This window comes from Triturus cristatus, chromosome 9 (genome assembly GCF_964204655.1).
Source record: "Triturus cristatus chromosome 9, aTriCri1.1, whole genome shotgun sequence".
Taxonomy (NCBI): Eukaryota; Metazoa; Chordata; class Amphibia; order Caudata; family Salamandridae; genus Triturus; species Triturus cristatus.
In genome coordinates, this window is record NC_140592.1 from 397,901,570 (window position 1) to 397,928,833 (window position 27,264).

The window sequence follows — 27,264 nt, forward strand, 5'->3', positions numbered from 1 at the left end:
TAGGGAATCAAAGATTAGGGGTGGGGGGTCTTAGATTAACGATTTGATGCACATATCACTGTGGTTGACATCCAGGTTTGAACTCTAGTCCCTCCCATGAATTATGTTGTGGACAATCAGCTTCGTAGTTGTGCCTGCTGTGACAGACATCTATCATGAAGATAGAAGAAAAGGAGAAGGTTCAGTGGGGAGCGCTATCATGAGGGATTCCTGTGGGAGTTGTGATTGGGCTGTGCACTGATCGGGCTGTCGCTCATGTTCAGGATTGTTTTCAGTGAACACCGTATCGCAGGAGAGGGCTGCTGTAGACTGAGCCATGTGTTGAATGCCAGGTGGGTCTTGCTACGCCTATACTGCCATGCTGCAGTGACCCAGTATGCCAGAGTGGGCCACTGGTAAAGTTACAACTTCATGGAGTGCTAAGACTTGTGAATGTCTGGGCCAGGACGCTACTGCTGGAAGAACTTGTGCCCATATAAACAGGTACTGTGGCAACCTTGTATGCCAGGAGGGGCTGCCGGTACCAATGTTGCCAAAGGATTCAGTCACCGCCCAAAGGAGAGGCTCAGGCTACAATCTGTGGGTTGGACCACACTGCAAGGGAACTGCCCCTGACTCATCGTGGAGGACTTCCTGTGATGCCATATACTAAGTCGCATCCTTGCTGGTTCCAGTCAAGAGCTGAATAAATAATTCCCCCCTCATTGAGCATAGTCAAATTACCGCGTTTTTGCTAGCAGGTAGTTGCTCTGACATCTGAAAGAACTCCGTGAGTGCTGCTCAGGAGAAGGAGTCTGTGCCGCCGGTAGCAGTCCAACGTCCCCGAACTGTGCAGGCCTTGTGGATATGCGTTGAAGGCGCCTGCTGAGTGTGGTACTCTTCCATGCTATAAAGGTCAATTGGGCCCCGGGGGACTCGCTGCTAATGGTGCTACTGGACCACAGACACCATTAAGAGTACTCTTGAGTACAGTCTAATAGTTTGCAATCCCTGATGCGGCCACCAGTGAATGGGAAATAACCCTGAACAAATTACACAAAGGAGGGTGGGACAGGGATTCCCTGACAACTACTAGAGACCCGGCCACATGTGGGATTGTGTTGTTGCTTCTGAATGTCGTACTTCGTTGCATGTGTAGAGTTAGATATAATTATTCTAAAATACTACTTTCTTTGGGTTCTGGAGTAGTGTGCTGCTCACCAAAAAGAGCTTCAACGCCTCATCAGGGGTAGTAAGTGCTATATAAATACAATTCCCATTATAAAAGCAAGTATTTGGCTGGACATTGATTTATTGTTCGTATTGTTTCCACTTTGAGTTATGAGTCGTGTTCACTGACCCTGTTTCTACATCCCCCCAAGGGAGCCTTAACTGCTCAACCACAGCTACAACTGACAGTCAAATGCAGAATGGGTGCTTGGACCATTTGAGCAGGATCCATAGTAGGTGGGGCCCGGGTACATCAGGAGTAAGTGACCTCAACCCCCACAATTGGGCCCAGTAAACCCTGTGTGCCCTGTGACCCTCTGAAACGGTTTCTGACACGGCCCAACCATTTTAAAAAGATGAAAAAGGAAGATCTACGGTCAATGTTGTTTAGTGGAAGTTGTTGAAAAAACCCAAGCGCATAGATATGAAACACCAAATACAGCAATAATCCTTGCAGAAGGATCAAGAAAACAGTAGCACCAAATGTCAGTCTTTCAGTGCAATACTGCAAAGCACAAAGGATTACATTGATATCATTCGAAGGGAAATGGATCTGTTTGCATTCGTGCCATTTTTATTACTGATACTGGTGATGAAATGGTGATGAAGTTTCGATGTACCTACCATAAAACAATATCAGACCCAAAGCACAGCTTGCAGAATCCCTACTAAAATAAGTAAAGTCGCCAAGATAGGCTTTTGCATGGCTTCAGGAAGGACTGGCAAGCACAATTAGACCTGGAAAATGTTCCAAACCACCCCCACACTGAGCAGGCGGGGACCAGAACGTAGACCACAGGGACCTGGTTGGCCCATGGTAGAACATCCTGCCTGTAGCTTGGAGACCACTGGGGAAGTGCCAGAGAGGAAGAATGGCCTACTCCAGCCATGCATGGCATATCCTTCACTGGATGCCAAGGACCATTGTAAACTTAAGCAGCCTTGGATCCGAATCTCTGTTGCATGGAAGCGCCTGTCACAATTTCCTTCACTTCACATATGTTTCTTTTGCTCTTTCATGTCTTCCTGAAGTTGGCTGTTTTGTCGACTCTGTGAAGTGCTTGAAGTGACTAGCAGGATGTCAAAGCGCTTGCTCTGGCAAGCAGCACTAAGTGCTTCAATCCCTCCACTATCCTTCTCAAACCAAATAACTGACAAATATATCCACCACTCAAATTACTTTCATATTTCACTATACAAATTCACCACTAATCCTTTATAGGTTCCGGAGTAGTGTGCTATTCGCCGAAAAAGCGCTTTGACGCCTCTTCAGGAGTAGTAAGCGCTATATAAATGCAATTACAATACAATACAATTGGTGATGCCTCCCTGTGATGCACATGTTCATGTACTGTTGATCCAGAATTGATAATATTGAACTTTCTTGTTTCCAAAAGAAACAAATAAATGAAATCTCAGAATAGGTTAGTGGTTTTCATTTGGTCTGTTCCATTTTCTATTACCTTAATGATTATAAAGCGTCTTGGACTAAATTTAGAGCCATTAAAACAGGTCGCTTTTGTTTTTTTTAAATCATGCCCTGGTTTTACAAGTCTTTCGGGCATGAATATTTCCTGCTCAACGGCTAAGTTCTTCCTGCACAGGCTTCTGGGATCTGACGTGAATATAGCTGCTACTGTTTTCAGAAGATAAGTCAGTCGGCTGTCTTTGGTGATTGATGAAATCGTGCTGTTTCTGTGAATAGTTCTTTTTTAGGAGCTCAGAGGACAGGTGAAATATTATTTTTATAGGCAGACTGAAACACAGTACTTGATCACCTTTTGGAGACAGTAAGTGGCCTTGCAGAACAGGTGGTAAGGATGTTGTTTTGCCTTAAATGAGAGGCTAACTCTTCTTACTGTCGTTATGCTACTCTTCAACAATATTATTTATTTTGCATGTTGCGCTTGTTGGCTTTTATTGTTTGGCATATTCTAAAAGAGCTTTTGTAAAAGAAGTCCAGGGTTGTTTCTGCTTCTCCACACCCTCTTTCGGGGGTCATCTATTGTCTGTATTTGCTTCCACCCTGATGCTTTCAGCTCCAGTCTTTTGGGCTGTTATTAGGGTCTTCCCGGTGAGTACTGGTCTCGGGGATTAGGAAAGTGCCCTTTTTGTATGGTCACCCTCCCCGTCACACACCTTTTGCTCCAATGCTGATGGTTAGACTCTGAAAGTGCACTGTATGTACCCTGCTGCAATGGCCCCACTGCTCTCTCCATTAAACCAATATGTGTGAATTGGTAACCCCAATTGGCAAGGGCTATAACCCCTTATAACTCCTTAGAATATTGTATCAGTGGTACCCAGGGCATGGGTGTTAAAGGGGTCACCGGGGCCTGAAGCACTGCTTGTGCCACCCTGAGTGGCACCCAGGTAAACTACTGAAAGTAGGCCTGCCATTACAGACTGCAGGAGCATTGCAAACTTCTCGAACTCGCTTTGCCGTCACTATGTGTGGCAAAGTCAATGCAAGATATTTAATATATGCCAGTCACCTCTAAGGAAGGTCTCCTAAGCCCAAGAGGCATGGTGCCTTATATTATGAGTGTGGACATGTAAGTGTAGGTTTGTCCATATAGTGGTCTTTATAATTAAAAGACACCATAAGTGATAGACGGTCCATAGGGTAACATGGGCAACCCCAAGTTTGGCAGCTCCATTATGGTACCTCCTAAATATGCCCTGTTTGGCATAAAACAATGTGGCTCATCACCCCAGAAACAAATCTTGTGTTGAGGACGATGTGGCATGCACCCAGGTGGTTACCTTACAGGTTGCCCACCTGGTGGCTTCAGCCTTTCCTGTGCTCTGGCTGCCAGCCCACGGCTGCTGCTGCCAAGACTGGAATCTGACCCCCTGCCAGGAGGTGTTAACTTTCCCAGCAGTTAGAAACAGTGGCTTGGACGGGAAAAAGATGACACATCCCTGACAGGATGGCTAGTGAAGTGGCACATCAAGGCAGCGAGCTTCAAAGGCTGCACATCCTGTGATATGTGACCAGGCTGCCTCCCAAAGCAGGAAACAGCCCTTTCCCTGCCCACAGGCACATTTGCACCTGGCCAGGTGGGAAAATTAGGTATTCAGGAAAGTACACCCCCAGAAGGATAGCCACATCGCAAGGGTGGGCTACCTCATCTGTACAGCTAAAAAAGACTTTGCCATTTTTAAAAGTGGTAGAATAGTGGGTTCCGGTACAGAAGGTGACCTACAACTCTGGATGCGGTCACGTCAGGGAAGGATTAGCCCCTGGGACTAGAAGCCCATTGGCCACTTGCACCTACAACCTTAATATCCATAAATCTAGGATTTAGGAGCTACATCTGACACAAGAACCTCAGTTCTGATCTCACGTGCTACAAGACACAAGAAGAGACCCGAGGAGATGCACAAACCAAAGCGTGATACTCTGCACTTGTGGCAACCTTCCTGGAACTACATGACTGCGACTAGTCCTGGATCAAAGCATGGCTCCTTCAGAGGGAACCCTTTGAGAGCCAAAGGCATCACCTGACTCCCCTGGACTAGTGGCACTAGTCCTCTGCAACCGCAGTTAAAAAGAATGTACCAAAGAATCGCTGGCCATTGGCTCCTCCAAGGGATTGCCAAAAGTAGATGGTCCAGTACATTGTGGGAAACAGTCCTGACCTCCATGAAGTTTCAGGTGGCTACCGTGTTGGAATTAACCTTCAGCTGTGCTTACCCCTACCAAGCCTAGTTGGAAGTCAGTTCAGCAACCACCCCCTTTACTCGGCATTGTGCCACAAGGGAACTCCACAAAATCTTCATCCGACATCTGCAGTGACTTTATTGTTGACCTTTTGTACCCTGTTGCCCATCAGCACTGTGTTATTGGTCAAATCAGTTCTCCTGCAGCTTCCACTTCAGCACCGAGTACAGCCAGGACAACTATGCATTTGAGCTTCTCGAGCCAGGTAAATTTGAACTGACTATCATGGTTTTGTCCTGGGAGCCACATCGCCTTTACCCTTCTTGGGTTCTACGCAACTCAACCTGCAAGTGACTGATTGTCACCAGTGCTTTTTCCCTTTGATCGCAATGATAAAAAGTTTTGCATTACTGTTTTGTATTGATTTAATGTTGTTTCTAAAATTCAATACTCCGGTTATACATATCTGATTGACTTCGTTTTGCTGTCTAAAATTATATCAAAATCAGCTTTATTTTTATTTATAGGTGTTCGGATTTCTTTTGACCCGTGTCAATTACTTATCGGCGATGTTGGTACTCCAAAATGCTTAGCACATGTACCTCTAATAAAGCCTGACTGTTCTTTGCCACACTACCAGGACTGAGCTAAGGATTTATCATTGTGAATCCAAGGACCGTCTTTGGGATATCGTCAGAGTATTGCATGGTGAAGCCTAACCAGCATCACCACACAATACTCCACCTTCCTACAAGGGATTTTTCTTGTAATTTTTTTTTTTTTTAACGGGATAAGGTCAGTTAATATCACATTGGTAACTCTTAGAGTCCGAAGGACTGTTTGAGTGTCATTTTTGGTTTAAACAAACAGTATAAAAATTCCGGATTTAATCTGGTAAAAGTTAGAAACAACAAGTAGTAGCTAGGAGGCACAGAAAAACGAAAAGGAACATAGTGACACAAAAGTATGTAATTCAACTAAAATATTGTTGACAAAGCCACAACAGGGTCAAGTTTAGCTCAAGGTTGAATATACTTTCCAGTCCAGCCAGGACTCTTGCCTACATTGTCTTCAAACAAATGTCATTCCACCAGCTCAGTCTACCATTGAGGATGATTCAGTTCATACTGTGATGGTCTCTCCACTCACTCTTCAGTTTATCTCTATGTAAGAATAAGAGATAAGTGTGGCATATTGCATGGTGCTGTCATGGACCCTACGTTTGCAAGCATTTTTGTGTATTTGAGCATGTATTCGTTCATAGATATTTTTGTGTCAGCAGGTGGCCAGTTGGGTCTTGTTTCATCCATTCTTGTTTGTTACATACATTACTGCATGCAAGTGTTTTTCCTCCTTTGTAAATGTACCACAAAAGACAGCATACTACTGTTATAAAGGTATTGGAACTAGAAAAAGAGTGGTACTGTTTATAGCTTTCTTTAGGACTTATGCTTCTTTTTTGGACAGTGTATTCATAGAAACTGAGAGTTGATTTGTGTATGGTTTTTAGTGTTGCTCCGGCTCTATGATCCCTCCTAGTTGGTTTAGTGCCACTGGTGTTCCTTATCCATTAGTTCATCAGTATTGATTTCTTCATGAGTGGTACTTGGTTTTCAAGGGTTGCATGATGTCAAGGTAACTTGGAATGGAATTCAAAGAGAGGTTAAAAGTAATTGTGCCCAATGGATCATGCTGCAAAAGCTTGCTATTAAAAAATTGGAAAAATTGAACTAATTTGGAAGAAAATCTGGTTCTCCTGATGATCTGTCATTTTTCTTCACCCCTGTGCCTCAATACTTTTTCCATCTCTCGTTGTACAGTCTACTTCCCATTAAACTTTAGCTTGGTACTCCTGAGTGGAAAACAAGAGTGGTTACTGTGTTGTTGATTAAATGCAATCAAGAATCAACCAACGGAAAACATTAATAACCCATTACCCTGTTGCCAGCACTCTGCAAACTGATTGAGCGTATAGTAGCAAAACAACTTCCATTATTCTTATAAATGTCAGACTGTCTAGACCCGAGACAAATGGGGTTTTGCCCAGGGCATGGCACAGTAATGCCCCTGGCATAAGTACTTGATGGGCTAAGAACTGTAGAGGATCAGGGTGCCCGCTGTGTGCTGTTGGATCTTTCAGCTGCATTTCTCCCCATTTTCAAGCACCACCTAAAAGAGACAGGCAACCTCGGGGACAGTGGAAAATTGATTTGCCTTGTTTCTCGAAAATTGAATCTGAGCTGTCTCTCGTTCACATTCCCAATCCACTATTCGACCCGTCACATATGCCCTCCTTCAGGTCTCTTTGCTGTATGATTTTCAACATTTATGCGTGGCCACTGCTCCAACTTCTGATGTTTGTATTCTCCTATCAGATGTTGATCGCGTTTTAGCAGCCAGAATCTGTTTGTGCCTGCTTGCCATCAAACAAAGTGTCACCTTTAATACCTTATGCACAGCATTTTCAATGGCTCAGTGTTATAGAGTTACATTACTGTTGTTTCAATACAATGTTGTGTTGTGAGTCGCGTGCTCCCATGTGACTCGTACTGTTCTCCTTTATGTCTTCACTAGCATCCCAGAGCGCTGCTTTCCAATCGTGAAGATTCCTTACCAATGCCACTCTGGACGTTGGATTCTTCACGGCTGGACGGCTCCGGTTGTGGGTGCTTTACTCCTGCAATAAACCACGCTTTCGACATATTCTAACTTGTCGAGTACTTAATAACTTGGCGACGAGCGGGAACCTTCTCCGCACCCACCGCCAAGAGTCTACTCATCAAGGAGGCCTCTCAAGATCTCAGCAGCTGATCGTCCCTGAGCAGCTGATCGTCCCAGAGCAGTCGATCGTCTCCGAGCAGCCTGCTCGGAGACGAAGCGACTCTTGCTCTCCATCAGCTTACGTGACCTCCTCATCTTTACTTCTACACAAGGTCGTATTAACCTCATTTTTACCACCTTCTACCTCCGTGACAGTTGGACCCCAGCCGGCACCTCGCGCTTTACTGTGCGTCGCTTCAAATTCCATTCACGCGCACCCCACGCTCCTTTCTCATCACGTCACAGTGACTGCTCCGCGCTTTTTAACCACGTTTACAGCATCAAGTTGCCATCCATAACAAATAAGTGAAGCTGCTCCCTGCCTACAGCGATAGGCACGCTTCGTCACAGACTTTGCCTATTGCATTTTAGCATCTTAGCGATAGGCACGCTAAAACCGCTTGACATCCGCTTTCAGCGCGATCATCTCCACATTTTCAAGCTTCAATTTACAAGTATTAAGCTTAACTTTGTTCACTCGCCATCATTGCCTACTTGCAACTTGTCATGCAGAGATTGGCACGCTTTCATCATCCTTTCTACTTTCAATTTTTCACTCAGCGATCGGCACGCTTTCATCATTGCCTATTGCATCATTGCCTATTTGCAATTTTTCATTCAACAATAAGCACATTTCATCGTTCTGCCTATTTGCTATTTATTTACTCAGCGATATGCACGCTCTCACCTATGTTTAATTACAGTGCATGTCTCAACAAACATTATAAAACTGTGTTCTTTGCTACATACCCAGTTACAGGCACATCCTCCCTCATCTATTTTGCCTATTACACTTCCACTTTACCCTCAACAATAGGCACAGTTGTTGCATTGTTCCATTTCATCTTTTCACAAGTACATTTTCATCCAACTGATTCTCATTTCTCATATTTATCTTCATGTCTTCTTCACAACAATTTCAAACACCAGCTCAATTTTTACAAACACCTGGTAAACCACTACTCAAATGGCGTAATTGGTTAAAAGGTTTTGAAAACTATTTAGTTGCCATTGATGCTGTCAAATATCCTCTGGCTCGCAAAGTTGCCATCCTGTATCTGGGAGTTGCATCTGGATCTTGCATCCTGCATCTGGGAGTTTCAGCACAACAAGTTTTTGAAAACCTTCCAGTATTCCCTCCAAATTCAGGTGATAGTTGAGATATATATCAAGAAGCTCTTTGCCGTCTAAAAATGCAATATGACGATGAACCTAGCATTTTTTAAGAACGTCATAACTTTTTCAAACGTAAGCAAACTGTAGATGAAAGTGTGGAAGACTACATTGCCCAACTCAGAATCCTAGCTTCCACATGCGAATTTGGTTCAAGTACAGATACTTCAATTAGAGATCAATTCATCTTTTCATGCTTTTCAAAGAAAATCCAAGAACGCCTGTTAAGTTGCAAAAATCCCACATTAGCAGAAACAGTGGATATCGCTAACGGCATTGAACGTGCAACAATATCTTAAAAAATCTTACAAGAAAGCCTCTCTCAACTTAGTGTTCACATGGTTGATGAAGCTTCTTCTTCTCCCTCTGCTACCTGCTCTGTGAATCTCGTCAAACATTGGAAGACTCTTTCCACTCCGTTGTATCCTGTATGACTTCCCGCAGGTCCATGGGACAAAGTAGGGTTGGACTTTTCTGGTCCTTATGATATTTTACCCACTGAAAACAAATATCTGATTGTTTTGGTTGACTACCATACTAAGTGGTTGTACTATTCTTTCTGTAATGCAGCGTCAACTGATAATGCCATAACATTTTTGCAAACGGTATTTGATGTTGAAGGTTTTCCCAAAACCATTGTTACTGATACCGGGACACACTTTGTTTCACAAAAGATGTGTTCTTTTCTCAAAATCCATGACATTTCTCACTTTAAGGTTGCGTTGTACTCTCCCTCATCTAACGGTTTGGTTGAGAGGAGCAATCGAATCATCAAGTAGGGCATACAGACTGCAATCTCTGCTAGATTAGATCCTTTGTCCTTCGTACACGCCAAAGTTTGGGTATATAACACCACCCCACATGCAACCACTGGCATTGCACCATTTACTTTGCTTAGAAAAAGAAAAGTGCATACACATCTCAATCCCAGTTGGTTACATAAAAATGGTAGTCTTTCATTTAAGTCCGACTCCATCCAAGAACATGTTAAAGTAAAACAGAATGCCATGAAATCACGCTTTGATGCAGGTAAACACTCCTTAGACCAGCCCTTACAAAGAGGGGATTGGGTACTCATCAAAAATCCGAAAAAAATGCCGAAAGGACAATCAAAGTTCTCTTCTTCAACGTTAGTTACACATGTCAGTAGAGGCTCTGCCCTTCTTGATAACAAAGGGTGGTGGAATAAGAGAGCTCTCGTTGAGGTATCTCCTCTTCAGACCGATGTCATTAGAAAACATACCTCTTCAGAGTCAGAACATTGTGACTGGTTTGATTTGATTCACGAGAAACCTTCTTCCAGTTGCGTTTTGGTACCACCTGAAACACAAATCACTCAACCCATTGCTACTGACAATTGTGCTTTGTCCATACCTTCTTCAAGTTGCGTTTTGGAACCACCTGAAAGGCAACTCACTCAATCCATTGCCTCTGACCCTTTGCCATTGTCTTCGGAAACCCAAGTTATACAGCCCAGTGCTACAGACAGTGGTGAATTGTCTGAGGCAACGGCAAAAAGAGCGTTACGTCTCAGACAAATGTCTTGCAGATTGAGAGACTTTGTATTGGAAAAAGTAATATGCTTTTTGTGACTTCGCCTTACATGCATTTTCTTTTGACTTAACCTTTGTACTTACTTGCTTATTTTGTTGCCCTTTAAAGAGGGGAAGATGTTATAGAGTTACATTACTGTCATTTCAATACAATGTTGTGTTGTGAGTCGCGTGCTCCCACGTGACTCGTTCTGTTCTCCTTCATGTCTTCACTAGCATTCCAGAGCGCTGCTTTCCAATCGTGAAGATTCCTTACCAATGCCACTCTGGACGTTGGATTCTTCACGGCTGGACGGCTCCGGTCGTGGGTGCTTTACTCCTGCAATAAACCACGCTTTCGACATAATCTTCCTTGTCAAGTACTTAATACTCAGGCTCGGAGAAATCAGACCTGCAAAAATGATTCCAGCAATATAAAGTGTGCAGAAATCCATAAGTCTGCACTGATGTTCTCTGCCAGGGTTAATCATTGTATCACTGGAATCAAGCTATACCAGACTGATGAGCCCTAATGAGCGCAAAACCGGTCTTTGGTTGCTTGTGATCCGGTTCAGGGAGGACCTGGCCTAGCAGTTCCGGCTGGACTGTTTCTACCGGAGCACGGTCAAGAATGATTTGCATATAGCATGGGAGAGACTGAGGTGGCATGGTGTGCAAAATAACGATGGACTCAGATGTGGTCCTGAGTAATTACCAGTGGCTGAAATTAGTTTAAGCATTTTATCCATTTCTATTTATTCATACTTAAGTGCAATGGCTGGGTATTCCCAGATGTTGGTCAGGTGCACTCTATGCTACTGAAACCAAGCTATACCCGACTGATGAACTTTTATGAATGCGAAACCGGTCTTACTTTGCTTGTATTCTGGTTGATGGAGGACCTTGCCTGGCAGCTCGGGCTGGACTGTTCCTACTGGAGCAGGGCCAAGATTGATTTGTATATGGTTGGGTCCAACCTGAAGTAGTATGATGTGCAAGATAATGATGGACTGGTGATTTTGCCCTGAGACGAGTAATTAACTGTGACTGAGATTAATTCAAGAATTCCATCCATCACTTTTTTGTAAACTTCAGTGCAATGCCCTAGGTGGCATGGGTATGCCCAGATGTGGATCCTGTGCACAGTGTTGCACTGGAATCTAGCTATACCGGACTGATGACCCCTAATGAGGGCAAAACCAGTCTTGGGTTGCTTGTGTTATAGTTCATGTAGGACCTGGCCTGGCAATTTGGGCTGCACTGTTCCTATTGGAGCAGGGTCACAGCTGATTTGCATATGACTGGGTCCAAACTGAAGTTGCATGCTGTGTAAAATACCCATGGACTAGGATGCGGCCCAGAGCATTTACCTAAGGGTGAGCAAGCCATGCCTCACTTTTTTAGTACACTTTAGTGTGATAGCCTAGGTTAGGGCTGGTATGCCCAGATTTGGATCCCATGCACACTGTGGAACTGAAACCAAGCTAGACCCAACTGAGGAGCCCCAATGAGGGCAAAACCAGTCTTAGGTTGCTTGCGTTCAGGTTTAGGGAGGACCTGATCTGGTGATTCAGGCTGGACTGTTCTTATTGGAGCAGTGTCAAGACAGATTTTAATAGGGCTGGATCCAAACTGACGTGTCATGGTGTGCAAAATAATGATGGACTGAGATTCAGTCCAGAGTAATTACCAGTGGGTGAGATTAATTCAAGCATTTGATACATCGCTTTTTGTACACTTCAACACTGAATACGGCAATAAGCTAAAGAAGAAAGGGGGACTGAATAAAAACATTTCAGGGGGACTGAATAAAAACATTTCATGAAACCACCGCTCTATGCACAGGCAAAGGTAAACAAGTCATGCACTGAAGATTTAAAGCAATCAGAATCTCCACCCCCACAGGAGGAGAGACTGGTGAATAAGCAAAATTGCTTTGTGAATCTCCAACCAGGATTATGCAACAAGAAGTGCAGACTATATACTCATATTCAGAGAATTCCAACTGGTTCATGAGAAAATGAAGCAAAAATGTATGTTAACTAAATAAAGCCTGAACCCTACTCTAGGATAAATCTGTAGAATATGGATGAGAAGAAGCAAACTCCACCTCCAGCGGCAAAAAATGCTGGGGCATATTATCAAGAAACAGCGTTACAATTATCGCCGCTTTAGTGCCCTTGAGAATTCCAATAGAAGCCCATGTTCTGGTGTGATCATGGGCTTCTATTGGAATTCTCAAGGGCATATCATCAAGCCCATTATCGCGGCTTTAGCGGCAGTTTTTCGGCCGCTAAAGCGGCGATAATTTTAACGCCGTGCTTGATAATATGCCCCGCTGTTTTTGGGCTGCCGGAAGCAGGATTCGATAAGGTCAGACTGAAAGGAACACAATTGCCCAAAAAAGTCATTAGACACTGTCCATATTGATGGGAAAAGTATACTGCCAGCAACTTTACCATTACGGCCTGGTGTAGATGACTTATTCCACATGAATTTCCCTTAAATTCAGGAAATACTGAAGTTATTCTTCGCCATGGGAAGAAGATTATATAGGTGATTATACAGACAAGACCAACATAGGAGGGATGCCTCAGGCATTCCTTTCAACTATGAGAATAACAAAGAACGGATTAAAGCTTGAAGCTTGTTGAGAAAGATCAAACACTGACCCCTGCAGAGTACCTGCCCATTTGAGGCGTGGCAGAGCAGATATCATAACCAACAGAATTATTTTTAAATCATTGTACTCACCTAGAGCAAGCCATGATATATTGAATAGGGGCAACATCTTGAAAATAATCCAGACATTGCAAAATCTGAAACATGTTTGCTCAGAGGATATTTTATCAGTAAAATGTCAGTAAATTAGATTGAAAGAGCGAAGCGAACCTACAGAGAACCTATGGTTGTGTTACATCTTGGCAAAGACAATTCTGGCCAGTAAAGATACACTCGCTGAGTGGGGCATTAAAGTCTTCATAGCCACAGAGGGGCTGTACCCCAGGATCCAGGAGCAAATAGGGAAACAGAAAGTAAAGCATGATACCCATAATTCTAAAGTGGCTTTTAGATCAATAAATGGACCCACAACTAATTATGCCATCCAGACTGACCTAAACTCACCAAATAGGAGAAACAGAAATGATGCTAATAACAAATGAGAACTATCAATGAGGTAAATGCAGGGTGGAAGAGTAATGACTGGGACTGGTTGCCCACAGCCCTATCAGCACTCAATGAACAGACAGTTCATAAGAAATAGCCCGTGCCTGATATTTTCTTCTCACCAGGAACATTAGTAAGCTGGAACATCACTGGATATAACACAAAAGAAAAATAATAAGGACTGGGTTACCTTCTTAAACATTTCTGAGAACCGTTGCTTCTATGATACACGGGCTATGGAAGACTGGCAGTGGCTGATTGTACTCCTTACTGTGTCTCAGCAATCAAGCCATCATAGGGCAGACCAAAAATAGGATTAAGCACATGGATCTCAGTCACACTTAGGGGCATATTATCAAGGGCCTTATCTCCGCGTTTTTGGCTTTAAAAGCCAAAAAAGCAGAGATAATGTTTTAGCCCTATTAACAAGGCAGTGCTAACATGCATTAGCGCATGTTAGCAGCCTTGTTATCGACGCCTCACTTTGTATCTCTAATGAGATGCAAAGTGGGCGTCACTGGGCAGTACAATCTTGCAAATATTGCTGATGTGCACATCGCGATATTTACAAGGCTGCCCCAGCATTTAAGCAGATGTTAGTTTTTGGAGAAAACCGCTGTTTTCACCCAAAACTAACGTCTGCTAAAATGCAGACGGGGCATATCATCAAGGGACTTATCGCCGCGGTAGCGTCACTTTTTGGCGGTAAAGCGGCGATAATTTTATCGCCCTATCAACAATGCATCACTAACCCCCCATTAGCGCTAGTTTTCCGGTGATAGCAACCGGAACATTTATCGCCTTGCATGTCAGCGGTATTCAACGCCACTGATATGCAAGCAGGCGTTTCTGACTGAAATCTCACGAAAAAAGTCACTAACACAGCTTCGCACTATTATCAATGATATCGCTGACCTGCTTAGATACAAAAAAAGTCACGCTAACTCCGGTTATCTCCAGTTATTAACACCTGCTAAAAACCTGACTTACACTGGGTGTATATAAGGGAGACTAGACCAGAGCTCCCTCAGAACAGCCACCGAAGCCATGGAGGTAGTCATCATGCAGATTGGAGTCCCACCAAGTCAACAACAACAACCAATGCCAATGCCACCACCCCCAGGACCACCACCACCACCGATGCAGCGACGAAGAATACAGTGGGCACTGCGCAGACGTCTCTGCCTCGCAGACTTAACGCCAGAGGAAGTTATAGCCCACTACAGGCTCAAAAGGACATCCATCCAGCATATCCTGACCATGATTGCTCACAGGCTGATGCCACCAACACAGCGGAAAACCAACATCCCTCCGCAGACAAAACTGCTCGCTGTGCTGCACTTTTTGGCCTCTGGGACATTTCAACCAACAACAGCCAGAGTTGGTGGAGTATTACAGGCAGCCTTCTCAACATTGGATGGCATACTTAGCCTGATTCCCCAGCACCTTCACTTCCCCAACACTGTGCAGGAGCAGATTGCCATCAAGCAAGGATTCTATGCCATCGCTGTCTTCCCGCAGGTGGTGGGTGCAATTGACTGCACACATGTATCATTTGTGCCCCCTGCGGACAGCGCACACATTTAATGCAACAGGAAGCACACCTATTCAATGAATGTGCAGGCAATAGTGGACCACAGCGGACTGTTCACAAATGTCATTGCCAAATTTCCAGGGATTGTGCATGATGCATTCATCTTCTGACACTGCATCATAAACCAGTGCTTCCAGAATCGCACATATTGAAATTCATTGCTTGTCGGTAAGTACCAACTGAACACACCACATCCCCAAAATACACAATCCTGTTGACCCATCAAAAGGGAGGATGTAAATACGTTGCCTAGGTACCGATAGGTGGGGGGCGCAAAATGCATCGCACATCACTTTGTGTCACATGCTGATGTATTGTGGACGAGGATAAGGTCTACAGGCTCCACTGCATAGAGTAACCCCCAGCTTCTGAACATCTATGTTGCAAATCAAAGTTATCCTCACTGGTATCCCAGTCCGGTGTGTGGTCGTATTGTCGAGGAAGGTGATTATGTTGCTGTCCTTGTTGATGGTGATCTATTAGGGTTGACCCAATGTCGCATAAGTACTCACACATGTCAATTCAGTGTGTTAAGTCAGAGCTTTGTTGTGACCAAGGTTGTAACAATGCACGTTGAATGTAGGAGTTGCATTGTGGGGCAAATGTGCATGCGTAGGCCGAAAAATCGGTCATGAAATCACCATCTAGCGCCATTGGTGTTGACTGCAGTGTTGTGGGTGCTGCTGTTGATGGTGGTGTGTAGCATCTCCTCTCTGATTCAGCTACACATATTTCTCATTGTCCCATCTGTGATATGGTGTGTTTTGTGGTTGCCCGATGAGTAAGTGGATGTGTATTTGGTCACTACTTATGTGTTGAAATTGATGTGTCAAATGCAAATCTATTACAAATGCCAAGTGCGCAAAGATGAGCCCTGCCATGTGTATCAGTGTGGTGAAGTGTGTGGACAGTCTGATCTTGTCAAATAATCCACATAGTGTAATTGATTTTGAGAAGTTGTGTTATGTGAGATTGATGCTCTGCTAATGAAAAATGACGCAGTCCAGGAAGTTTACGTCGTGTCATGTGATGTTGTTGATGCTGTGTGCAAACCGTCACTGACCTCAGTGGGCCCTGCAGGTGAGGTGGCTGCTGTCTGTTGCTTTGTTTTAGCTCTGGACATACAATTGCATGGCTTGTGTGGTGTCACAGGTCTGCCGTCAGCATGAGACACATATCTGAAAGTGAGCTGTGTCAGGCGTGGCCTATGTCATTTGAACATTCACATGGCGTTGACTGCGAGGAGTGTGGATCAGTGCCATCGCTAGGTGGTAGGAGACCCAGGGTGCCTGTTGGTGTCTGTGTTTTTTGTACAGGTCACTGATGCAACCGCGCAGCTCACACTAGCAAAATGGCTGTTTGGAGGATCAACACTGAGGCAATGTACTCAGCATTGATGCCGCTAAATAGCCGGAAGCAACACATGTCTAACCTCAGTCTAAAAATAGCAAAAATCTCAATACACAAAACTGTCAACACTGCCAACATAGTATGCCTAATGAATCATGGACCCATCTCCCTATTACATGTCACAGGTGATCAAGGATATGCTCTCTGCCCGTGGATAATGACACCCATACGAAACCCCACCACCCAGGCACAGAGGCAGTACAATGCTGCACATAGGCGCACACGTTGTATCGTGGAGCGCACATTTGGCGTGCTGAAGTCACGTTTCCGTTGCTTGGATATCACAGGTGGCAAACTGCTGTACAGCTCAGAAATGGTAAATAAAATCATACTAGCATGTTGTGTATTGCACAACATTTTTGTGCGCACAAATGCCCCCTGGATCCAAGTGCCTGCAGCACCGGACAATGAGCAGGATGATGAGGAAGATCAGTGAGGTGGACCCCACCCCACAGCCACTGCAGCAGGAATTGCCTGAAGGGACGATATAATAAACAATTACTTTCTGTGAGCACATCACATTGTGAATGACAAAAATAAAGATAGGTCTGTGGAAAATTACCACAAAACTGTTTGTGACAATAAACAAACTCAACACACATACCCTGTCTGCAAGTTACTCTCCTGCATAAGTAGATTAATATGAAATGTTACCATTGTACAATAATTTCAAGTAAGATCCCAAAAGTAAAATCATGGTGTGTATATCTCCTCATTACAGAGATGCCATAGTGTGTCAATCGTGCACAACTTGCCTTTACAAGGAGTAAAATGTGGCACTCAATTCATCAATTGTTATGTCAAATTGTATGTAAATCATGATTTACATGGTGTACTTGGTATGAAAACTTAAAATGTAGGGGTTTGTAAGTGATAAATAATGAATTTGAATGTTTAGTCGGTGTTAAATTTCACTGTTAAACTTGTGAAAAGGGTGCCAAATCTGAAAATTGGGTGTGGAATGGGGTCAAATCTGAAAAGTGGGTGTGGAATGGGGGTCAAATCTGAAAAGTGGGTGTGGAATGGGGGTCAAATCTGAAAAGTGGGTGAGAAATGTGGGTCCAATCTGAAAAGTGAGTGTGAAATTGTGGGTCAATTCGGAAAAATGGGTCTGAAATTGTAGCCAAATCTGAAAAGTGGGTGTGAAATGGGGGTCTAAGCTGAAAACTTGGTGTGAAATTGGGGGTCAAATCGGAAAAATGGGTCCGAAATTGTGGCCAGATCTGAAAAGTGGGTGTGAAATGGGGATCAAATCTGAAAACTGGGTGTGAAATGGGGGTCAATTCTGAAAAAATATCTCTGCATGCATCCAAGACTTTGAATGAGCCACCAGCAGAGCTCACATGCACACCATCCCTGAACACCTTCATGAAGATCGTCAAGACCTGTCTCTACGTCGAACAAATCTGCTCATCGGCAGTATGACCCAACAGACAAGATGAACTATCTGAACATCTCCCTCCACCCTGTGGCGGACAAAGTCACCGAGAGACTCATAAACACCCAGCTGACTGCCTTCATTGAAGAGAACTCCATCATGGACCACTCCCAGTCTGGGTTTGGCAGCAAGCACGGCACCAAGAATGCACACCTTGCCGCCAAGAATGACATACGCATGCCACTTGACCTGGGTCACATTGCGGCCCACATCCTACTACACCTCTACGCAGCCTTCAACACCGTCTCACACTGCACCCCATACGCCACACTCCACAACCCGGGGATACGAGGAACCACCCTCTCCTGGATCCACTCCTTCCTCCCCACAATAACCCAAAGGATCATCTCCCCCCTCCATCTCCGAACCCACAGAGACCAACTGCGGAGTACCCCAGGGACCGTCACTAAGCCCCACGCTTCTCAATATCTACATGGCCACCTTCACCACTATTGTCAGCCAGCACGGGCTTAGCATATCATCGCACACAGAGGACACACAGCTCATCCTCTCCCTCACGGAGAAAGCAGAAGACACAAAACCCTGCGCCCAGGAATGAATGTCGGAACTTGCTGATTGGATGAAAAACATCTGCCTAAAGCTCAACTCAGAGAAGAATGAGCTCCTCATCCTCGGGCCATCCACATCCGCATGGGACAACCCCTGGTGGCTACCTGCCCTTGTGAGCCTGCCCTCAGTGAGAGAACACGCACGCAACCTCGGCATCATCCACGACTCCTCCATCATCATGACCTGCCAGATCAACTCCATTGCCTGCAACAGCTACAACTGCCTACTGATCCAACGCACTACATTCCAATGGGTAACCCCAGAATGCATCAAAAATGTCAACAACGTAGTCATCACTAGCAGACTGGACTACGGCAACGCCCTCAACGCAGGGATCAACAAAACGCCACTACACAAACTCGAAAACATACAGAAGGCTGCTGACAGACCCGTCCTCAGAACCCCACGTCACAAACACATTAGCCAACACATACAAAACCTCCACTGGCTCACCGTCAAGACTAAAGTAACCGTCAAACTACTCACACACGCCTACAAATCACTCCACATCATCGGACACAAAGACATCCACAAGAGAGTCACCCCAACATCCCCAAGAGGAACTGCTGCTCCGCCATCCTTGCCCTCGCAGACTCCCTGGATCTGCAAATCCAGAGCGGGAGGAAGAGCTTTCACCTACATCGCTGGCAAAGCCATGAACGAGATGACAGTCAACATCAAACGCTCCACTACCATGCAACCTTACAGGCGGAACAACAAGGCATGGCTATTTGACTGAGACAGAGCTGCACTCTCACTCCCCCACAGCGACTTATGAGCCTCACGGGTGAGTAGCGCACATCATGCCCACACTTATTGCCTGATTGATCTGCGCACATACTCATCATCTACAGACCACCACAGGTGAGTAGTGCCCTTACAATTCACATAATTTATTTGAATAAATGTTTGTGAAAATTGCTATTGAGGTGGTGATGATTCATGTCATATGCAATTTAGGCTGTCAACTGTCATGACATATAAAATGTAGGCTGTCTTCATTGTGCAAAACAATCCTTTCATTGTATTGTTATGCTTTGATTTGAAATTTGCTCTGACTTTCCATCTGTGTATGAAATTTGTCTTTGGGTGAAATCTTCACGCCCATGTGATGTTTTTTTCATCAGCGTTATGGAAAAAAAATCGCTGTACAATACTGTATCAGCATTGGGACATTTGCGGCCTATTTCGTGCAGATTTTTATCGCATTCAACAAAACGGGCCGCATATACATCACAGTATCAGACTAAGGATATTTGCGGCCTATTTGCGTGCAGATTTTTATTGCATTCCAAAAAACCAGCCACAAACACACAGGAAGTGATGTATGCATGATTCATGTCTCACATGGGAGTGGTCTTCACTTTCCCTTTCACTTTTGAGCACATTGCTGGTGATTGTTCTGAGTGAAGGAGGTGTCTGGTGGTTTGTGGTGTTGACCTGAGATTTAGAGAGTGTTGCTGTGTGGTGTCAAAAGTGTCTGTTAAATCAGTTTTTATTGTTTTAAATTGTTTAACTGTCTACTGTCCTCAGTCTTGTTGTGTTTGTGTAGGGGTATTTAATTTTTTTTTTTTTTTGAGAGGGTTATTATTTGTTAGGCTTGAGTGGTTACTGGAGTGTAGGGAGATGCCGGCTGTGGGCAGGTCAGGAAGGATGACTGAGGGGGCATTGGGGGGCTTCCTTTGGATGATCCGATTTTACCTGCCATTGATATTGGAGAGGGGAGGATGTATCCTGCAAGGGTACAATGTGTCAGTGCGGAAGCTGCGGTGGGAGCGTGTGCGTGCGCAGATGCTCCGGTGCTTTGGAGTGGACCGGACCGTGTGCCAGTGGAAGCACCGCTGGCAGGATATGCTGGCACGTGAGGCCGACCTCCTCGATTTCACCGGAGTAATGCCTGGCCTACAGGGTGGTAAGTACAAAGCCTATATTTGTCCATGACTATTGTTACGTACATAAATAAGTGACGTGTGTGACAAGAAAATATGACGTCATAATGCTGTCTCAAAACCTTGACACTGTAACAATGTGGTCAAGACAATGCAATTCACCAAAAACACTTACGCATGATGCACAAGACTTTGGATTTGTATGACTTAGTCTTCCCACAACAGTGTGTGCAACAGTAGGGAAGGTGTTTGAATAGTCAATCCTAATATCCCTTATTGTAGAGCGCCATCCAGTGCAAGTTGTAGTGACAAGTTGCGTTGTAATGACCGCAAAGAAAAAAGTTTTGCGCTGTAAAGACCAGATTGAAATGGAGATCTCCCGTGTGAGCCATCCAAAAAAATCACATGCTTATTGTGAGCGTCTACTCAGCAGTAAGGGTCGCAAGGCGCGGGGTGCTTTGCATGTTGAAGTATATCAAGGGGGTGTCTGTCGAAGAGATATGTTCAGAGGTTATCATTGTTGATGGTGAGCAATGTTGTCTGTCGAAGGTGGAGCGGAATGTCGTTACAGGCTATGTCTGTGAGGTAGAAAAAGGAGCAGACTCACGATCTGGTCTCTCTTGTGTGGGGGAACACCGAGTAGGATAGATGGTCTGATCGTAGGGGGTCCTTTGGTGTGTGTGGAAAGTGAGTCGGACGTTCAGGAATGTTGGCCCAGTGTTGAGGAGGGCTGTGTGAGCGTGGGTGAACATCTTGAAGGTGACTCTAGCTCCGACGTGGAGACAGTGGACTGTGCGCAGGTGGTGGGAGATGTGTCAGTGTCCTGGCAGTGTGAGGATCAGTCCTGCAGTGGCATTTGGGATGTCCTGTAGCTTGCAGATGTGGTTTGTGTTCATTCCTGCATGGAGATTGGTGCTGTAGTTGGGTGAGCTGTTACCCAGGGCATGAGTGACTGTCTATGTGTGTTTGAGTGGGATTCATTTGATGGACTAACATAGGAGGCAGAGGGTGTGGAAACAGGAGGAGGAGATGGGATAGATCTCGCAGTTCATTTTGATATTTGAGTCCATGATGATTCACAGGTTGCGTGCGTTGTCCGTGGGGGTGTGTGGGTTTCCAAGTGCGTGGGTTCACCAGGCGTAAATCCATGCGTCGCTGTTTTGGAGCATGACGGGAACTGACGTTTTGTTGGTATTTCGTTTTAGGCAGCTGTTTGCCATCCATTTGGCGAGGGCTTCCATGCCTTCTCAATAGTTGTGTATGGCAGAGTTGTGTCATTTGGGTGTGAAGAGGAGGAGTTGTTTGTCGTCTGCGTATGATACAATGTTGAGTCCATAGGTTATGATGATTGTGGCAGGCGGAGCCATGTAGATGTTGAAGAACGTAGGGCTGAGGGCGGATCCCTGGTGGACTCCACAGGTGGCTGTTGTAGGGTCCGAGAGGAAAGGGGGGAGTCTGACCCACATCGTTCGTCCATAGAGGAAGGAGCAGATCCAGTTGAGGGCCTTGTCTTGGATCCCTGCGTCGTGGAGTCTGCATATTGGTGTGTGTTGAGAGACAGTGTTGAACGCCGCAGAAAGGTCAAGTATGATGAGGGCAGCAGTGTTTCCTTTGTCCAGTAGGGTGCGGATGTCATCCCTTGCGGCGAGGATGGCAGTTCATAGACTGTGGTTTTACATGATACTGGATTGTAAGGAGTCGAGGATGTTGTGCTATCTGATGAAGGTTGCAAGTTGGCTAGTTGGCTGCTGATGGCTTTCTCAATGAGTTTTGCTGGGATAGGTAGCAGGGAGATGGCTCTGTAGTTTGGGATGTTTGTGGGGTCTACCTAGGGTTCCATCATGAGTGGCTTGATCTCGGCGTGTTTCCAGTCATTGGGCAACAATGCATTTGCCAGAGAGCGTTTGATGGTGTGGCAGAGTATGGGTGCAATGTATTTTGCAGACAAGTTGAAAATGTGGATGCAGCAGGGGTCCGTGCGGCACCCGGAGTGTATTGACTTCATTGCATTCAGTGTGTCTTCGTTGGTGATGGGTGTCCAGTTGTTGATCGTTTGTTTCCGGTTGGTGGTGGTGGTTGGTGAGGGTTCAGTGTGTTGGTTGTCAGAGTTATCGTACATGCTCATGGTTTAGTGTTTGAAAAAATGCTGAGTTTGTCGCAGATGTCTTGTGAGGTAAGGATGTCGGTGAACTCGCTGGTGTGTCGGGCCAACTCCATGGATGATGTAGAATATTCCTTTGATGTTGTGCGCTTGAGTGGAGATCCTGTCAACATTGTTTTTCTAATGTTTGTCATGATGAGTTGGTGTTGGCCATTGGTGGCGGGTCGGAAGTTGTAGTGGTCTTCTGTTGCATGTTGTTCCTCCATGCCTTTTTTATGCGGCGGCAACTGTGTCTGGACTTGCAAAGTTTGTTTTAAGACCATCTTGCTTCCGGGGGTGAGGGGTTGTACAGTTTCTTCTGGGGGGCTATGGTGTTGTTGCTGTTGGAGATGCATCTGTGCATGTTTCATTATGCATTGTTGTGGTTCTAGTCTTCCACAATGGTTGGGGTGGAGTTGCTGAGTGATGAGTTTGGATGTTGAGCAGTGATTCTGGTGCAGTTTGTTTGTGGGAGTAGGTGCTGGTTCCTGTGGATGGTGACTGTCTTGAAGATGAAGTGGACACATCGATGGTCAGTCAATGGAATTTTGGTGGCGTGGCTGAAGCTGATTGAGTTTCCTGTTTTGAAGAGTGGCGCAAGGGTGGGTCCTGATGAGTGCGTGGGTCAGTCACGATCTGGCAGAGTACAATGTTATGTAGGTTGTCCAGGAGGAATGCTGTGCTGGGGTACAGTTGTTTATCAACGTGGAAGCTGCGCTTCCCCAGCGGGTTGTAGTTGGTGGATGCAATGGCATGCGGGGAGATGATGTTGGTGATGGAGTTGACAAGAGGCCCGCGGGGGCAGCATTGGTGGCCGAGAAACGTGCGTGAAGGGAGGAAAAGAAGCCTGAAAGGACAAAATGAGTGAATAGCAGAAGGCCTGAAATTGAAGACCAATAGTTAATGGATGAGGGTGAAAAGAAGTGATGTAACAATTTTTAACGATTGAAAAATGGAGCTGTCAGCGGGAGACAGAAGTCCACTGGAACACCAGGGTTGAGGAGCAGGTGAACCTGTGGATGGAGGAGGCCTTCAAACAGTTACACTAGAGAGTGCAGGGGGAGCCCACATTCAATGGTGGATCTGCGATGGGGGAGAGCAATTTCACTGACAAATATTCAGCGGTCTTGCTCGTCTGTCCCCACAGCGGACGTTATTAGTAGTGGTCCGATTGCTAATGATTGGCTGAGTGAGGTGTGAGGTGCAATGTGTCTACACATGATGTGGTCACATCAGACACACAACGCTGCATCATGTTGACAAGCATAGGGGGCTATTATGGGTAACCCGCTGCGCTGGATCAATACATAGCAATGTGGTGCCAAAGCTGGAACAATTGTGCAAAGACTGTGTGCAGGATGACGTATGTTTGTATACAGTAAGGGTGACTGTACATGTACAATTCAAGCCATTGTGTGTGTGAGCTATGTACGGGACACAATCTAGTATAAAAATAGCAGTCCTACTTAAAAAGTTGAACTGTAGCTACGCTGCCCCTGTACATAGTTAATGTGTGTTAATGAATTTGAGAGGTCAAAAGACACAAAGGAAATAGGACATCTCCAGAGTGTCATACACCACAAAGCTCTGTGTAACTGCCTTTTTCAAATTGCAGAGATGCCATCATACACAGAACAAGTTTTATCTCATGCTCGTGTAGAAATGGTGCCTTGAGATTGCGTGACCCAACTCATATGTGCATGTCTTCAAGCAGTGATGTTTTGTGTGGGCCGCCACTGCATTCACAGGTCGTGTGTGAATGGCAGTCAAAGAAGACATAGTCATGTGGCCAACATGTAAGTCAACACCACAGTGATGTTGCATTTTCAGTGACTGTAATGGATTTAATTATGCATATTTCACATTAGTTTACGTCTGGTAACAACACATATTTACATTTGTTCACTCACAGATGGACGTCAACCTATCACACAGGGGGACATGGACAGATTCCGGGACCCACATGCCACTGGTGAGTATGGACAATAAATATTGGCATGTTGCGGTGTCCCTTGCCTACAATGTGAAGATGTATTTGGTATTTCAGATTTGTATACAAATTGGTAGGTGAAGGTGGGGCATTGCATCTTATTCACAGTTGTGACTTTGCCCATCAACAGTCAGTGATACACCTTTCAATTCATGTGCATAATTTCAAGCACCTAATCCCGCAAACTAGTCATTTTCACTGAAGTTGTGTTGGCAATAGGCTCCTTGGATTTTCGCTCCTGTTGAGTTGCGCTGCCTAGTCAATAAGGCACACTTTCATGCTATGTATATCGTCCAAGGGGCGTGCAGTGGGTGTTGCGTCGTGCACAAGGAGGCAGTGCTTTTCAGGCCGTGCAAGCTCAGACATGTGGGCACAGTGATTTCTAAGGTATGCTGCATAGCAGCTTCACAGAAGTGGCAGTGTGTAGCTTAGAGCCAAACTTATCAATGGCATGTTACACACACACATTCAAAAGATGTGTATATTAATTGCATTTGGAGATGCAGCGCACGCAATGAAATTCGTTTTATTAATTTTTTTCGTAACTTACCTGAAATTGCCCTTTGCTGCATTTTGCAACCCCCCACCCTGCCCCTCCTCTGCGCCACGTCACCGCCCCGGTAAAACGCCCTACACGGGCCGTCACTGGTAGGGTGAGCTTACAATAGGTTGACAATCACACCTGCACACAGCCACCCTTGCACTCTTGTGCAAGAGTGCCAGTCTTGCAACTGACTTGGTGAACTGCACACAGTTGCTGGGGGACACACAGGGCTGCACATGTGCATTGTACATAAGTTGCAGCAGTGTGTCACAGGATCGGATGAGGATGGTGCTGTGCACGGAGGGCTAATGCCTCCCTACACAAGTCAATTGTATATGTCACCCACAGTCAGGGTGTACAATGGTGCCATGTTTTGACTGTCATTAGCATTTTTGTGTGTCAGTACATGTCCCATGCTATGCACTGTCATGTCAGTCTCCACAGCCTGCAGTGAATGATTCATGCCTTGACATTTGTTTGAACAGGTAAGTTTGTGACTTAACAGAGTTACGCTGGTGTGTTGCCTCCCATGTTGTTTTGAACTTGGAATATAGATTTCATGTTGGACCTTGACATAGTGTAAGGGACTGAAAATTGACATTGAGCATATTTTACAGACATGATACCTGCTGAGCAACATACATTGCAGGTGGCCAAGGACTGCTACCTCCATGTGAAGAAGGTCACCAAAGGCTATCAAGGCATCGTGACGAGAAGAAAGCAGGGATCTGGAAGGCGTTTCTGGAGTACGACCAGACCAGCAGGCAGCCCATCCCCTCAACCTCTGGTGCCAGTGTGGGCTCTCAGACTGTGAATACCCCTCCGACCACACCCGCCCAGGTGCCAGTACCACCTGCACCTGTGGATCATGGGGAGGCTTCGAATGCCCAGCTCCTGCGTATGGTCACTCAAAACAATTCATTGCTAATGGACATTCGCAGTGAACTCCTGTACCTAAACAGGCAGATTCACGAAATACGTGACCACCTTGGACTGCAGTGATTCCTCCCCATGTTGTCCCCTATCCCCATCTTCTCCCTTCCCACAATGTTAATGTTTACATGTAATGTGGTGTTAGTGATGTTTTGTCTGTTTTAGGTAGAGTAGTTTTAGCGTAGGCATAGTTAGTTGTATATTTTTACTCTTTTTTTGTTATAGAATTTGATAGTATTTGGGGGTAAGTTTCATTTTGCTTTTGGTGGGGCTTGATGTCCGAATTCTTTTGGTGTGTTTGTGATTAGTTAGGGTAGCGAGTTTAGGAAATTAAAAATATTTGTAGTTAGTTTAGATTTAGTGGTAGTATTAGGGATTAGTGGTAGTGTAGGGAATTCTAACATTTCAGATTGCCAAATAAATCTTGTTATTTTTTATTTCTGCTTGCACTGATGTCACGGACGATGCTGAGTTGGGGCTTGCTCCATTGTATGCAACTCATACCATCACTGGACTAATCCTTCTATGTGTAACTATGGTCGTGACCTGTTACTTAGCAGGATGGATTGTGTCCAGATACCTTAGATGTGAGCACAGTGAACTTGCATGGCTGACAGATTTGCAAGTATAGTTTACGGCCTAGTCTAGGGACAGTTTATTGTGACGTCCAACATCTTAAGTGTGATGCACAGAGTTTTACTGCACATTGTAGCAAATTTACAACTCAGCGTAATTACATAGCATTGTGAGTCTATCAAAGTTGCTACAGTTATCCATCATGGAGATGTATGTATGCCCCGGCTACCACATTTTGGTGCCGATCACGATCCGGCAAAAACCGGGTACGAACCGTCGGACGGAGCACAATCTCCGCCCCACGCGTACCCGGTCGTCAATTTTTACAAACAAGGAATTACGATTCGCACGGGTACACCATTACCGTACGAATCGTAAAAAAGCCCGACCGAACAAAAAAACACCTACCAATGCGATCCGGGAAAGCGCCGACCTGACGTCGGGACGCTCGCAGCCAGCCATTCACGACCCAGGAATCACGATTCGCACCGACGTCACCCCGCACGGTGAATATTTTGCGGCAGCCAAAAACTGCCGGGAAATCAGGACGACGCGAACAAGGACCACCAGTACGCGACGGACAGACGACGACGCGAACAAGGAGGACCAGT

At 45.2% G+C, this 27,264-nt stretch overlaps 1 long non-coding RNA gene across 1 annotated transcript in view; it reads left to right on the forward strand.

Annotated features, from left to right (window-relative positions):
- Positions 1 to 26,432, forward strand: part of LOC146798029 (uncharacterized) — a 72,106-nt gene extending 45,674 nt beyond the window's left edge. Inside the window, exons 2-3 of the long non-coding RNA XR_014969091.1 lie at positions 24,523 to 24,582; positions 25,762 to 26,432. This is a non-coding gene — a long non-coding RNA (uncharacterized LOC146798029). The remainder of the gene's footprint in view (positions 1 to 24,522; positions 24,583 to 25,761) is intronic.
- The last annotated feature ends 832 nt before the right edge of the window (positions 26,433 to 27,264 follow it).